The 16232-nt window shown below is 21.3% G+C and overlaps 1 protein-coding gene across 9 annotated transcripts in view; it reads left to right on the top strand.

Moving 5' to 3' along the window:
* The window catches only part of a (arc), a 320776-nt gene that overhangs the window by 171745 nt on the left and 132799 nt on the right, over positions 1 to 16232 (top strand). For all 9 annotated transcript variants that reach the window (XM_075309568.1, XM_075309571.1, XM_075309575.1 and 6 more), the window contains exon 3: positions 5798 to 5820. The gene's annotated coding sequence lies outside the window, so the exon portion shown is untranslated. The remainder of the gene's footprint in view (positions 1 to 5797; positions 5821 to 16232) is intronic.

Below are 16232 nucleotides of genomic sequence, written 5' to 3'. Positions count from 1 at the left end.
ATTTTATTTCTATAGAGAAGTTTGCCAATATTTTATTTCCATAGAGAATTTGGTCAAAATTTTATTTCTATAGAAAATTTTGTCAAAATATTATTTCTATACAAAATTTTGTACAAATTTTATTTCTATAGAAAATTTTGTCAAAATTTTATTTCTATAGAAAATTTTGTCAAAATTTTATTTCTATAGAAAATTTTACCAAAATTTTATTTCTATGGAGAAGTTTGTCAATATTTTATTTCCATAGAGAATTTGGTCAAAATTTTATTTCTATAGAAAATTTTGTCAAAATTTTATTTCTATAGAAAATTTTGTCAAAATTTTATTTCCATAAAAAATTTGGTCAAATTTTATTTCTATCGAAAATTTTGTCAAAATTTTATTTCTATAGAAAATTTTGTCAACATTTTATTTCTATAGAAAAATTTGTCAAAATTTTATTTCTATGGAAAACTATATCAAAATATTATTTCTATAGAAAATTTTGTCAAAATTTTGTAAACATTTTATTTCTATAGAAAATTTTTTCAAAATTGTATTTCTGTAGAAAATTTTATTTCTAAGAAGATTTTTTAATATGAGTTTATTTTTATTTTATTTATTTTTTATAATTAATTCAATACAAAATAGATTCTTTTGAGTTTTTATTAATCACATAGTTGCTGTAACAATTGTCTACGTGTCATTTTTAATATTTTTTAATTTCTCTTAGATTTTCTTTTAAATTTTCGACTGCAATTTCTCCATTTCCCTTACATATTATTATAGTTAAAATATAGCCAAGAAATATGCTTATTAACCTTAAGGCGTTCCTATGTCATTGGCGTTCATTACAGAGATTTATGTTACATTACTGCAAGTCTCAAGAAATTCAACTAAAATTTTTTTCCCAGGCCAATGCTAATGACTGTTTTTTTCTCAGTTTTTTATTCTTACATTTCACTTCAAGATTCTCAAGTTAAGTGGTGTAGTACAAACGAAAAAACAACATAATATTTAAAACTTATGCCGTTATGGCCTCTAAATCTCATGCATAAGCTTTAAGCCATGTCCATATTTCTTTAGCACTTAACAATTTCTTTTGCATAAACAAAAACCAGAAGCCAGAGCAAAAGGGGGTAATGGGGAAAAATAATACTAAAAACAGCACTCGTTGTTAATATTTTCTCTGAAGCTAAAGTGAAGTTATTTGTCAGGTTTTAAATTTTTCCTTTCGTGTTGTTTTTACAATGGTAATAATGTGTATAAATTAAATATTAATTAAGCAAGCAAGTAATAGAAAATACAAAACAAAAAAATATTGAAATATTAAACAAGACCCTACCCTGAAAATCAAGTGGATGTTAGACGTGTGTTGAATATTTTTATTTGCCTGCCAATGGGCTAAATGAACTTGCTGTCGGTTATCACTTTGTAGTTGGGAAATTTATTTCACCAAAAAATGGCATAGAAAATAAATATTGATTGGATTCTCTAAATAAGCCAAGAATTTATTTCTTCTCTGGGAAACAAAATTTTAGACCAACAAAGTTTTCACTTGTTAAAATTGTTTCTTCCAGAATAAACAAAAATTAAACATTGAGCGAAATGGTTTAAAATAGTAACACTTCCTTTAAATTAGTAATAAAATGTTGACAGAATTTTCTATAGAAATAAAATGTTGACTGAATCTTCTATAGAAACAAAATTTTGATAAAATATTCTATAGAAATGCAAAATTTGACAATTTTTTTTTTAGAAAAAAATAATTGACAAAATTTTCTATACAAATAAAATGTAGACATAATTTTCTATAGTTCTACAAATGTTGACAAATTTTTCTTTAGAAAAAAAATTTTACTAAATTTTCTATAGAAATAAAATTTTGACAAAATTTTCTATAGAAATAAAATGTTGACAAAATTTTCCATAGAAATAAAATTTTGACAAAATTTTCTATAGAAATAAAATTTTAACAAAATTTTCTATAGAAGTAAAATTTTGACAAAATTTTCTGTAGATATAAAATTTTGACAAAATTTTCTATAGAAATAAAATTTTTACAAAATTTTCTATAGAAATAAAATGTTGACAAAATTTTCTATAGAAATAAAATGTTGACAAAATTTTCTATAGAAATAAAATTTTGACACATTTTTCTATAGAAAAAAAAATTTGACAAAATTTTCTATAGAAATAAAATTTTGACAAAATGTTCTATAGAAATAAAATGTTGACAAAATTTTCTATAGAAGTAAAATTTTGACAAAATTTTCTGTAGATATAAAATTTTGACAAAATTTTCTATAGAAATAAAATTTTGACAAAATTTTCTATAGAAATAAAATGTTGACAAAATTTTCTATGGAAATAAAATTTGGACAAAATTTTCTATAGAAATAAAATTTTGACAAAATTTTCTATAGAAATAAAATGTTGACAAAATTTTCTATGGAAATAAAATTTTGACAAAATTTTCTATAGAAATAGAATTTTGACAAAATTTTCTATAGAAATAAAATTTTGACCAAATTCTCTATGGAAATAAAATATTGACAAACTTCTCCATAGAAATAAAATTTTGGTAAAATTTTCTATAGAAATAAAATTTTGACAAAATTTTCTATAGAAATAAAATTTTGACAAAATTTTCTATAGAAATAAAATTTGTACAAAATTTTGTATAGAAATAATATTTTGACAAAATTTTCTATAGAAATAAAATTTTGACCAAATTCTCTATGGAAATAAAATATTGGCAAACTTCTCTATAGAAATAAAATTTTGATAAAATTTTCTATAGAAATAAAATTTTGACAAAATTTTCTATAGAAATAAAATTTTGATAAAATTTTCTATAGAAAAAAAATTGTAATTGTATAATTAGAAAAAAAATTTTGACAAAATTTTCTATAGAAAAAAAATTTTGACAAAATTTTCTATAGAAATAAAATTTTGACAAAATTTTTTATAGAAATAAAATTTTGACAACATTTTCTATAGAAATAAAATTTTGACAAAATTCTCTATAGAAATAAAATTTTGACAAAAATTCTCTATGGAAATAAAATTTTAACAAAATTTTCTGTAGAAATAAAATTTTCACAAAATTTTCAATAGAAATAAAATTTTGACAAAATTTTGTATAGAAATAAAATTTTGACAAAATTTTCTATAGAAATATAAAATGTTGACAAAATTTTCTATGGAAATAAAATTTTGACAGAATTTTCTATAGAAATAAAATTTTGATAAAAATTTCTATAGAAATGTAAAATTTAACAAAATTTTCTATAGAAATAAAATGTTGACAAAATTTTCTATAGAAATAAAATTTTGACACATTTTTCTATAGAAAAAAAATGTTGACAAAATTTTCTATAGAAATAAAATATTGACAAAAATTTTTATAGAAATAAAATTTTGAAAAAAATTTTCTATAGAAATAAAATTTTGAAAAAAATTTTCTATAGAAATAAAATTTTGACAACATTTTCTATAGAAATAAAATTTTGACAAAATTTTCTATAGAAATAAAATTTTGACAAAATTTTCTATAGAAATAAAATTTTGACAAAATTTTCTATAGAAATAACATTTTGACAAAATTTTCTATAGAAATAAAATTTTGACAAAATTTTCCATAGAAATAAAATTTTGACAAAATTTTCTATAGAAATAAAATTTTGACAAAATTTTCTATAGAAATAAAATTTTGACAAAATTTTCTATAGAAATAACATTTTGACAAAATTTTCTATAGAAATAAAATTTTGACAAAGTTCTCCATAGAAATACAATTTTGACAAAATTTTCTGTAGAAATAAAATTTTGACAAAATTTTCTGTAGAAATAAAATTTTGATAAAATTTTCTATAGAAATAAAATTTGGACAACATTTTCTATAGAAATAAAATTTTGACATAATTTTCTATAGAAATAAAATTTTGACAACATTTTCTATAGAAATAAAATTTTGACACAATTTTCTATAGAAATAAAATTTTGACAAAATTTTCTATAGAAATAAAATTTTGACAAAATGTTCTATAGAAATAAAATGTTGACAAAATTTTCTATAGAAGTAAAATTTTGACAAAATTTTCTGTAGATATAAAATTTTGACAAAATTTTCTATAGAAATAAAATTTTGACAACATTTTCTATAGAAATAAAATTTTGACAAAATTTTCTATAGAAATAAAATTTTGACAAAATTTTCTATAGAAATAAAATTTTGACAAAATTTTCTATAGAAATAACATTTTGACAAAATTTTCTATAGAAATAAAATTTTGACAAAATTTTCTATAGAAATAAAATTTTGACAAAATTTTCTATAGAAATAAAATTTTTACAAAATTTTCTATAGAAATAAAATGTTGACAAAATTTTCTATAGAAATAAAATGTTGACAAAATTTTCTATAGAAATAAAATTTTGACACATTTTTCTATAAAAAAAAAATTTTGACAAAATTTTCTATAGAAATAAAATTTTGACAAAATGTTCTATAGAAATAAAATGTTGACAAAATTTTCTATAGAAGTAAAATTTTGACAAAATTTTCTGTAGATATAAAATTTTGACAAAATTTTCTATAGAAATAAAATTTTGACAACATTTTCTATAGAAATAAAATTTTGACAAAATTTTCTATAGAAATAAAATTTTGACAAAATTTTCTATAGAAATAAAATTTTGACAAAATTTTCTATAGAAATAACATTTTGACAAAATTTTCTATAGAAATAAAATTTTGACAAAATTTTCTATAGAAATAAAATTTTGACAAAATTTTCTATAGAAATAAAATTTTGACAAAATTTTCTATAGAAATAAAATTTTGACAAAATTTTCTATAGAAATAACATTTTGACAAAATTTTCTATAGAAATAAAATTTTGACAAAGTTCTCCATAGAAATACAATTTTGACAAAATTTTCTGTAGAAATAAAATTTTGACAAAATTTTCTGTAGAAATAAAATTTTGATAAAATTTTCTATAGAAATAAAATTTGGACAACATTTTCTATAGAAATAAAATTTTGACAAAATTTTCTATAGAAATAAAATTTTGACAACATTTTCTATAGAAATAAAATTTTGACACAATTTTCTATAGAAATAAAATTTTGATAAAATTTTCTATAGAAATAAAATTTTGACAAAATTTGCTATAGAAATAAAATTTTGACACAATTTTCTATAGAAATAAAATTTTGACAAAATTGTCTATAGAAATAAAATTTTGATAAAATTTTCTATAGAAATGCAAAATTTGACAAGTTTTTCTTTAGAAATAAAATTTTGACAAAATAAATGAAATAAATAAAATTGTGATAAAATTTTTCTATAGAAAAAAGTAATATTTAGACAAAATTTTCCATAGTTCTACAAATGTTGACAAAATTTTCTATATAATACAAAATTTGAAAAATAACAAAATTTTCGATAAAAATAAAATTTTGACAAAATTTTCTATAAAAATAAAATTTAGACAAAATTTTCTATGGAAAAAAATTGCGACAAAATTTTCTATATATCTATAAATTTAATTCATTGCGTAAATATAATTAAAAAATATATCAAAATAAACTATATAATTGATACAATGCCAGAGTGTCAATATTAATGATTTTTTCTACAGGGAGTCCAAGAATCTACATAATTTAAATTTCAGGGCCTTTATAGTTATCTTTAGAAAATATTATAAGGAGTTAAAAAACTTTTTATCAATTTTTAAATTTAATTCACTTCTAAAAATTGTTTTTATCGAATTTCATTATCAATTTTGTTTTTTACTTCTATTTACAGATAACCAAACCTAAACCTAAAAAGTAAGTAACCCAAATCATTTTTTATTTCGTTATATTCATTCCTCTGTTTCCTTGGCTCTATCCATTCTTCCATAAAAAAAAAACCCAAAGTTTTTTTTTGTCCAATGCTCCTTGCCAATTTCTTGGACTTTGATGTTTTAAATTATAGGTTGTAAACATTTCACTCTTAGCATTCCTTCTTCATTTTGTTCTGGACCATATGTTCTTCAGCAGAGGGTCCAATACTTAACAGGCCAATTGGGCAAAAGTGTGTGGTCTGCTAGGGGCGGTCACTTCAATCTCGCACATACTACTACCTTAAAAGGTAAAATACATATTTGGGGTTATTTTAAAATTCGCTTTACTTCATCATGTAGATGGGTAATCATATGTGAAGTGTAGTTATTTGCAGTCAATTTTTAGTTTTTGTGGGGATTCCGAAAATTTTAATTAAATTATGTTAGCGATCATTTTTTTCCTTTACATACATGATGTTAGCCACTTTTTAGTCTTACATTGTGTTTTTTGGGTGATTCTTTTTGTTTGCTTATAAAATACCAATAAAGCCATATTTTCCATGTCTGGTCAGTATTTTATTTTCTTCATCGAAAATAAAACCCATTAATTTATAATAATAAAGTTATTAATTAAGTTGTGTTGCTTAACGGTAGAACCCCCCCTCACCATATAAGCCAGAAGCCAACATCTGAACAGAAGTTTCAGTACAACAAACGCTGTAGATCACAATGATGATCACCACATATGTTCTTTACCCTGACCAAAATCTTTAAGATTTTGTGTGTGGCATATAAGAACTTAAAAAAAGAAAAACAATAATTAATTTCAACCAAAGTCAAATTGTTCGACCTATAAAACTCGTGCCATCAAATACAGCAATTAATCACACTGTTCTGGACACATTGTTCTGCCAGATATAATTCATAAGAATTTCTTTCAATTGAAGCATTATAATTAAATCAGCTTATCAAATCCATTTTATAACGGTAACATCTTTCACCCAATATTCTACCGGAACTTTTAATCCCATAAACTAAAACAAATAGTTTGCTTTTTAGTTCAGTAGATCATAAATCAAAGAAACTGAAAACAGGAGAAATTATTTTAAATAGATTGATTTTCATTAAAGCATGATAAAAATTAGATTTTTTTTTGATAGTGGGACCTAACATGAAAATAAAAACTTTTAAAAATATTGAATTTATAGAAAATTTTGTCAAAGTTTTATTTCTTTAGAGAATTTTGTCAAAAATTTTATTTCTTACGAAAATTTTGTCAAAATTTTATTTCTCTAGAAAAATTTGTTGAAATTTATATCTTTGAAAATTTGTTTTTTTTTTTTTTAAGGAAATTTTGTCAAAATTTTATTTCTTAAGAAAATTTTGTCAACATTTTATTTCTTTAGAAAATGTTGTCCAAATTTTATTGTTTTAACTTTATTTCTATAGAAACTTTTGTCACAATTTTATTTCTATAGACAATTTTGTCACAATTTTATTTCTATAGAAATTTTTGTCAACATTTTTTTTGGAATTTTTTTTAAATTTTTTAGGAAATTTCTACACATAAAATTTTGTCAAAATTTTATTTCTACACATAAAATTTTGTCAAAATTTTATTTCTACATATAAAATTTTGTCAAAATTGTATTTCTATGGAAATTTTTTTCAAAATTTTATTTCTTTATAAAGTTTTGTCAACATTTTTTTCCTTTGGGAAATGTTGTCAACATTTTATTTCTATAAAAAATTTTGTCAAAATTTTATTTCTACAAAAAATTTTATTTCTATAAAAAATTTTGTCGAAATTTTATTTCTATAGAAAATGTTGTCAACATTTTATTTTTCTAAAAAAATGTGCTTAACATGGAATCGGGCAGCACTCAGTGATAAGAGAGAAGTTCACCAATGTGGTATCACAATGGACTGAATAGTGTATGTGAGCCTGATACATCGGGCTGCCACCTAACCTAACCTAACCTAACCTTATTCTTCTTAAAATTGTAGTTCTACAGAAAATTTTGCCAAATTGTATTTCCTTAGAAAATTTTGTCAACATTTTATTTCTGTGGAAAATGTCAACATTTTATTTCTACAGAAAATTTATGAAAAATTTTATTTCTATAGAAAATTTTGTAAAAATTTTATTTCTCTAAAAAAATTGTCGAAAGTTTACTTCTATTTTGTCTAAACTTTTATTTCCATAAGAATATTTGGCACACTTCGTCAAAATTTTATTTCTCTAGAAAAATTTGTCGAAATTTATATCTTTGGAAAATTTTTTTTGAAGGAAATTTTGCCAAAATTTTATTTCTTTAGAAAAAGTTGTCAAAATTTTATTTCTTTAGAAAATTTTTTTCCAAATTTTATTTTTTTAACTTTATTTCTATAGAAAATTTTGTCAAAATTGTATTTCTATAGAAACTATTGTCACAATTTTATTTCAATAGAAAATTTTGTCACATTTTTATTTCTATAGAAATTTTTGTCAAAATTTTATATTTTAGGAACATTTTTTTCAATTTTTTTAGGAAATTTTGTCAAAATTTTATTTCTACATATAAAATTTTATGAAAATTTTTTTAAAAATTTTATTTCTACATATAAAATTTTGTTACTTTTTTCTCTATAAAATTTTGTCAAAATTTTATTTCTATGGAAAATTTTGTCAAAATTTTATTTCTATGGAAAATTTTTTCAAAATTTTATTTCCTTAGAAAGTTTTGTCAACATTTTATTCCTTTGGGAAACGTTGGCAACATTTGTTTTTTATAAAAAATTTTGTCAAAATTTTATTTCTATAGAAAATTTTGCAAAATTTTATTTTTCTAAAAAAACGTGTCGAAATTTTACTTCTATTTCGTCTAAATTTTTATTTGTATAAGAATATTTGTCACAATTTGTCAATTTTTTTGTTTTTTCTTTAGAAAATGTTGTCAAAATTTTATTTCTTTAAAAATGTATTTCTTGTCAAAATTGTAGTTCTACAGAAAATTTTGCCAAATTGTATTTCCTTAGAAAATTTTGTCAAAATTTTATTTCTTTGGAAAATGTCAACATTTTATTTCTACAGAAAATATTTGAAAAAAAAAAAATTTGTTCTATAGAAAATGTTGTAAAAATTTTATTTCTCTAAAAAAATTATCGAAAGTTTACTTCTATTTTGTCTAAACTTTTATTTCCATAAGAATATTTATCACAATTCGTCAAAATTTTATTTCTCTAGAAAAATTGGTTGAAATTTATATCTTTGGAAAAATTTTTTAAGGAAATTTTGTCCAAATTTTATTTTTTTAACATTATTTCTATAGAAAATTTTGTCAAAATTTTGTTTCTATAGAAACTTTTGTCACAATTTTATTTCTATAGAAATTTTTGTCAAAAATTTATATTTTTGGAAAAATTTTTTAGGAAATTTTGTCAAAATTTTATTTCTACATATAAAATTTTATTTCTACATATAAAATTTTGTCAATTTTTTTTTCTCTATAAAATTTTGTCAAAATTAACATTTTGAAAAAAAAAATCTATAAGAATATTTGTCACAATTTTTTTTTTCTTTAGAAAATGTTGTCAAAATTTTATTTCTTTAAAAATGTATTTCTTGTCAAAATGTTATTTCTACAAAAATTTTGCCAAATTGTATTTCCTTAGAAAATTTTGTCCAAATTTTATTTCTTTGGAAAATGTCAACATTTTATTTCTTCAAAAAATTTTTGAAAAATTTTATTTCTATAGAAAATTTTGTAAAAATTTTATTTCTCTAAAAAAAATTCGAATTTCTATTTTGTCAAAACTTTTATTTCTATAAGAATATTTGTCACAATTTGCCAAAATTTTATTTCTTTAGAAAATGTTGTCAAAGTTTGATTTCTATAGCAAATTTTGTCAAAATTTTATGTCTTTAGAAAATTTTGTCAAAATTTGATATCTTTAGAAAGTTTTGTCAAAATTTTATTTCTATAAAGAATTTTGTCCAAATTTTATTTCTATAGAAATTTTTGTCAAAGTTTAATTTCTATAGAAAATTTTGTCAACATTTTATTTCTTTAGAAAATGTTATGAAAATTTTATTTCTGAAAAATTTTCCAAAATTTTACTTCCATTTTCTCTAAGTTTTTATTTCTATAAGAATATTTGTCACAATTTGTCAAAACTTTATTTCGATTGAAATTTTTTTCCTAATTTTATTTCTATAGAAAATTTTGTCAAAATTTTATTTCTTTAGAAGATTTTGTCAAAATTTTATTTCTATAGAAAATTTTCTCAAAATTTTATTAATATGGAAAAGTTTGTCAAAATTTGACTTCTATTTTGTCTAAGTTTTTATTTCTATAAGAATATTTTTCACAATTTGTCAAAATTTTATTTCTTTATGAAATTTTTTCAAAATTATATTTCCTTGGAAATTTTTGTCAAAATTTCATTTCTATAAAAAATTTTCCCGAAAATTTAATTCTGTAAAAAATTTTCCCAAAAATTTAATTCTGTAGAAATTTTTTTCAAAAATTTAATTCTGTAGAAATTTTTGTCAAAAATTTAATTCTGTAGAAATTTTTGTCAAAATTTTGATTTAAGAAATTTTTTGTCAAAATTTTGTTTATAGAAAATATGTATAGAAAAATGTTATTTCTTTAGAAAATGTTGACTTAATTTTTGTTCATAAAGGAATTATTACTATATCACAAAACAAAAATAAAATCTCGATGAATGAGATCTATATCTTAATATTATTAGTGCCCGATTTAAAGTATCTTTATTTTAAAGAAGCCGTTTCTTTGGCTTGGAATCAATACCAAACTCATTAAAGGAAGATCAAAATCTTTGAGTCCAAGTAACATTTTTTTTTGAGTGTACCCTAACTTCTTCCTAGTAACCCATTTTTGCTTACGTTACCAGTTTTCTATTAACTCTCTTCCTTGTGTTGTAACATTTATATTATTTAAATTGAAACAGTGGTAAACCACGATATGCAACTTATCTGTGTGTTATCAAACGTAAACTAAACATGATGCTACCACTTTAGGTTATTATGTTAATACTTTGATTTTATCAAAGAAAAACAACAAAAACGAAACCAAAATATAGACATACCCAAAAAAAACATGAAGCTGAATAAAACCATATCTTTTATAATTTCCGCATATTTTTACCAGTTATGCTAGATCTCGCATCTCTCATCGCAAATTCAAACCTGATACACCTGAAAGTACCAAAAAGATTTAAGTTTTAGCTTCAACATTGATAAACGGATAACATAGTAAGCATTTGTCAATAGCAAGTGTTTATAAAACAAGTTTAATTGATATAGCCATTATGTAATAGCCATTTACATATTTACATTTTCTTAGTGGTAAACAAATCAATTCTAGGAACGTGGATACAAATCAAATTATTAGATTTTTAATGAAATTTTCAAGTTATTCCAAATTGAGCAGTTTTTGAACAAACAATAGAATCGGGTTTACTGCCAAAGAGGTCATCTGGAATTTTATTCATCGACTGTGGGGTCAAAAATTTAAGCCTTGGACAAACAAATATTTCGGCCGCAAGCCATGGACATTCCGGAGGACTCAGCCCCGTAGCACTCATGATGCATCAATCAAGAATGGTTTAAACAAAAGTTCCTCGCCTCATTTCTATCGTACAATGTCCACGAAAATCGTCGGACTTCAATCCATTGGACTTTTGCGCCAGGGTCATTTTGGAGATTAAGACTCGCAATAAAATATACTAAAGTTTCGATCAACTCAAGACGCCGTTTCGCAGGGAATGGGCCAAAATACCGCAGAGCTACTTTCGTGCGGCGTATCTGTCGTCCGTTTGATTGTTTGTCGACCCAATTTTTTTTTCATTTTAAACAATGTTTGATTCAAAATATATCAACAATTTAAAACAAGATGAACTCTCTTTAACCACTATAGCTAAAACAAGGCTAATGTAACGTTATAAAATGATCAAAGCCAAGATATTTGATATGATCACCTGCTGTTGCTTTAATACGCTAATGATTGTTATTATAACCATTGTTGTGTTGACCTGGCCAAATAACGTTATACCCTTTTTGTAATCTAGGTTATCATAGAAAATTTTCTAATTTTTAATAATAGGCTAAATGTTGGGTCTCCTATAAAAAAGGGGGAGATTTGTAAAAAAAATGATCATATACAAATAATAGATGTCTCAAAATTGATGTAATGCCCATTCTCCATGATCTGTAGACTTTTGATTAAAAAAACATTTAACAGGTGTTATTTTGTCATTAATTTTATATTTTGTTTTATAAGTGTGTTCGTTGCCACTTGTATAATTTTCTTTGATTAGCACACCTCTTGGGGAAAATATTTTATAAAATTTAATATGATTATAATGACTAAAACCATGATTAGTTCTGCTAACACCTAAGGGCTAAACTAAATCTAGCCTATTAGCTGATAATTAGCAAAAACTTTCTATTTTTTTTTTTTGATTTTTGACATAGAGAAGACGAATGGATTTTTATGATTTTATTGACGTGTAATAACTTTTTCGAAGGGATTGAAAAAAAATGGTAGTATCTAGGAAACGAAAATGGACATTTCGCACCATCTCAGTAAAAGTCAATTTTTCAAACAAAACTTTTAAATTGTTTTTTAGTTTAAATTTTTTAAATCGACTTTATCAAATTTGAGAAAAGTCGGAAAATTTTATTTCTAAGTTTAAAATTTGTCAAAATTTTATATCTATAGAAAATTTTGTCAAAATTTTATTTCTATAGAAAATTTTGTCAAAATTTTATTTCTATTGAAATTTTTGTCAAAATCATATTTTTGTAGAAAATTTTGTCAAAATATTATTTCTATAGAAAATTTTGTCAAAATTTTACTTTTATAGAAAAAAATATTTCTATAGAAAATTTTGTCACAATTTAATTTTATTTCTATAGAATTTTATTTCTATAGAAAATTTTGTCAAAATTTTATTTCTATAGAAAATTTTGTCAAAATTTTATTTCTATAGAAAATTTTCTCAGAATTTTATTTCTATAGCAAATATTATCAAAATTTTATTTCTATAGCAAATTTTATCAAAATTTTATTTCTATAGAAAATTTGCCAAAATTTTATTTCTATAGAAAATTTTGTTAAAATTTTATATCTGAGGAAAATTTTGTCAAAATTTTATTTCTATTGAAAACTTTGTCAAAATTTTGTTTCTAAAGAAAATGCTGTCACAATTTAATTTTACTTCTAAAGAAAATGTTATCAAAATTTAATTTCTATAGAAAATTTTACCAAAATTTTATTTCTATAGAAAATTTTCTCAGAATTTTATTTCTATAGCAAATTTTATCAAAAATTTATTTCTATAGAAAATTTTGTCCAAATTTTATTTCTATAGAAAATTTTGCCAAAATTTTATTTCTATAGAAAATTTTGTCAAAATTTTATTTCTATAAAAAATTTTGTCAAAATTTTTTTTACTATAGAAAATTTTGTCAAAATTTTATTTCTATAGACAGTTAGGTTAAAGTGGCAAAAATTTATTTCTATAGAAAATTTTGTCCAAATTTTATTTCTATAGAAAATTTTGTCAAAATTATATTTCTATAGAAAATTTTGTCAAAATTTTATTTCTATGGAAAATTTTGTTACAATTTAATTTTATTTCTAAAGAAAATGTTATCAAAATTTCATTTCTATAGAAAATTTAGTTCCAATTTTATTTAGAAAATTTTGTCAAAATTTTATTTCTATAGAAAATTTTCTCAGAATTTTATTTCTATAGCAAATTTTATCAAAATTTTATTTCTATAGAAAATTTTGTCAAAATCATATTTTTGTAGAAAATTTTGTCAAAATATTATTTCTATAGAAAATTTTGTCAAAATTTTACTTTTATAGAAAAAAATATTTCTATAGAAAAATTTGTCAAAATTTTATTTCTATAGTAAATTTTGTCAAAATTTTATTTCTATAGAAAATTTTGTCAAAATTCTTTTACTACAGAAAGTTTTGTCAAAATTTTATTTCTATAGAAAATTTTTTCAAAATTTTATTACTATAGAAAATTTTGTTAAAATTTTATTCCTATACAAAATTTTGTCAAATTTTATTTCATTAGAAAATTATGTCAAAATTTTATTTCATTAGAAAATTATGTCAAAATTTTATTTCTTTAGAAAATTTCGTCACAATTTTATATCTATAGAAATTTATGTCAAAATTTAATTAATTTTAAAATTTTATTAATTAATTTTTTTTTGACTAAGTGAGACGGTTTTTGACGGTGACTCATTAAAACTGATAATCGAATAGGTTGTGCTTATTCATTTGTGAACACACGTTCTTGTTGTCAGTCGCGAACCTATGTTCGTGGAACTGCAACATCCTGTCTTCTGTTAGTTCCCATATTTCGTTGGTGCTTCAACCATGAATCTTGAAGCAATTTTCCGTCATTTAAAATGTGAATGACCTTAAGTTAAAAAGCTAAACCTCCCAAATCTTGTGTGACTTTAGGCTCACTATTTATTATGAAAGTAAAAATGGGAGCTTTTAAAAAGGCAAAAGAAAAATAAAACACAACTTGCACTTTCCGTTTAGCTAGTTTCGATTGGCAAAGAAAGTGTTTCTTTTTTTTGTTCAACGCAGATATTTTAGTTAGTTTACTTTTTGTGTACCAACAATCTGCAACCAGGTTGTGGCAACATTTACGACAAGTTGCATGCATGTTGTTGACTCAAGCTCAAGTACTACAAAGGCATTTGCCACTAGTCTATGCAGTTGTCTACGACTGTAAATTCCAACTGACAAATACTGCCATCATACAGAGCTATGGTGCAAAGACCTCTCAATTGGAAATCTTGTTGTATTTCCACCATGCGTGTAGACATTGCATAGACAGAAGAGTTTTGTATTTTTTATTGTTTTTTTTTTTTTTTTTTTTTTTTGAAACACCATAAAAATTTCGTAAATTTTATATAAAAAAAGGAAAAACATCTTACAATGAAACATACAAGTAATTTATTACAACGATGTTTTTTATGTTTGCAACATTATTGGATCTAAATTGCACAGTGGAGGAGTAGGGAAAAATTTAGACAAAAGTTTCTATAGAAATAAAATTTTGAGAACATTTTCTATAGAAATAAAATTTTGACAAAATTTTCTATAGAAATAACATTTTGACAAAATTTTCTATAGAAATAAAATTTTGACAAAATTTTTCTATAGAAATAAAATTTTGAGAAAATTTTCTATAGAAATAAAATTTTTTCCATATTTTATATAGAAATAGAATTTTTGACAAAATTCTCTATAGAAATAAACTTATAAGAAAATTTTCTATAGAAATAAAATTTTGGCAAAATTTTCTGTAGAAATAAAATTTTGAGAAAATTTTCTATACAATAAAATTTTGAGAAAATTTTCTATAGAAATAAAATTTTGAGAAAATTTTCTATAGAAATAAAATTTTGAGAAAATTTTCTATACAATAAAATTTTGAGAAAATTTTCTATAGAAATAAAATTTTGAGAAAATTTTCTATAGAAATAAAATTTTGAGAAAATTTTCTATGGAAATAAAATTTTGAGAAATAAAATTTTCGGAAAATTTTCCACAGAAATAAAATGTTAAGTATATTTGCTATAGAAATAAAATTTCGACAAAATTTTCTAGAGATAAAACTAATTAAAAAATTTTTTTCTATAGAAATAAAAATTTGAGAAATTTTTCTATAGAAATAAAATTTTGAGAAAATCTTCTATAGAAATAAAATGTTCATAAAATATTCTATATAAATAAAATGTTAAGTAAATTTCCTATAGAAATAAAATTTTGACAAAATTTTCTACAGAAACAAAATTTTGACAAAATTTTCTATAGAAATTAATTTTTTTTACAAAATTTTCTATAAAAATAAAATTTTGACAAAATTTTCTATAGAAATAAAATTTTGACAAAATTTTCTATAGAAATAAAATTTTGACAAAATTTTCTATACAAATAAAATTTTGACAAATATTTCTATAGAAATAAAATTTTGACAAAATTTTCCATAGAAATAAAATTTTGACAAAATTTTCTATAGAAATAAAATTTTTACAAAATTTTCTAAAGAAAAAAAATTCAGAAAATTTTCTATAGGAATAACAAAATTTGACAAAATTTTCTATAGAAATAAATTTTAGAAATAAAATCTATGATTGTTTTGATTTCAGCTTAAAACCATGCGTACAAAAGAGTAGCTTAACCAACAGAGCTATATACATTTGTCAAATTTATGTTGGATTTTTTAAATTTGATAGATTTGTGGTCAAATTTTCTTAAAATGTTGGTAGATTATTTTTAGTACGAGTGGCAACTGTGATTATTAGTCGGAAGGTATTCACCCTCGCCAATACTAAACAACTTTTTGTTTTATTTAAGCCGTTGG

This window comes from Haematobia irritans, chromosome 5, assembly GCF_050003625.1.
Source record: "Haematobia irritans isolate KBUSLIRL chromosome 5, ASM5000362v1, whole genome shotgun sequence".
NCBI classification, from domain to species: Eukaryota; Metazoa; Arthropoda; class Insecta; order Diptera; family Muscidae; genus Haematobia; species Haematobia irritans.
Note: the sequence above shows the minus strand (reverse complement) of the source record. Positions and strands in the feature narration are given on the sequence as shown.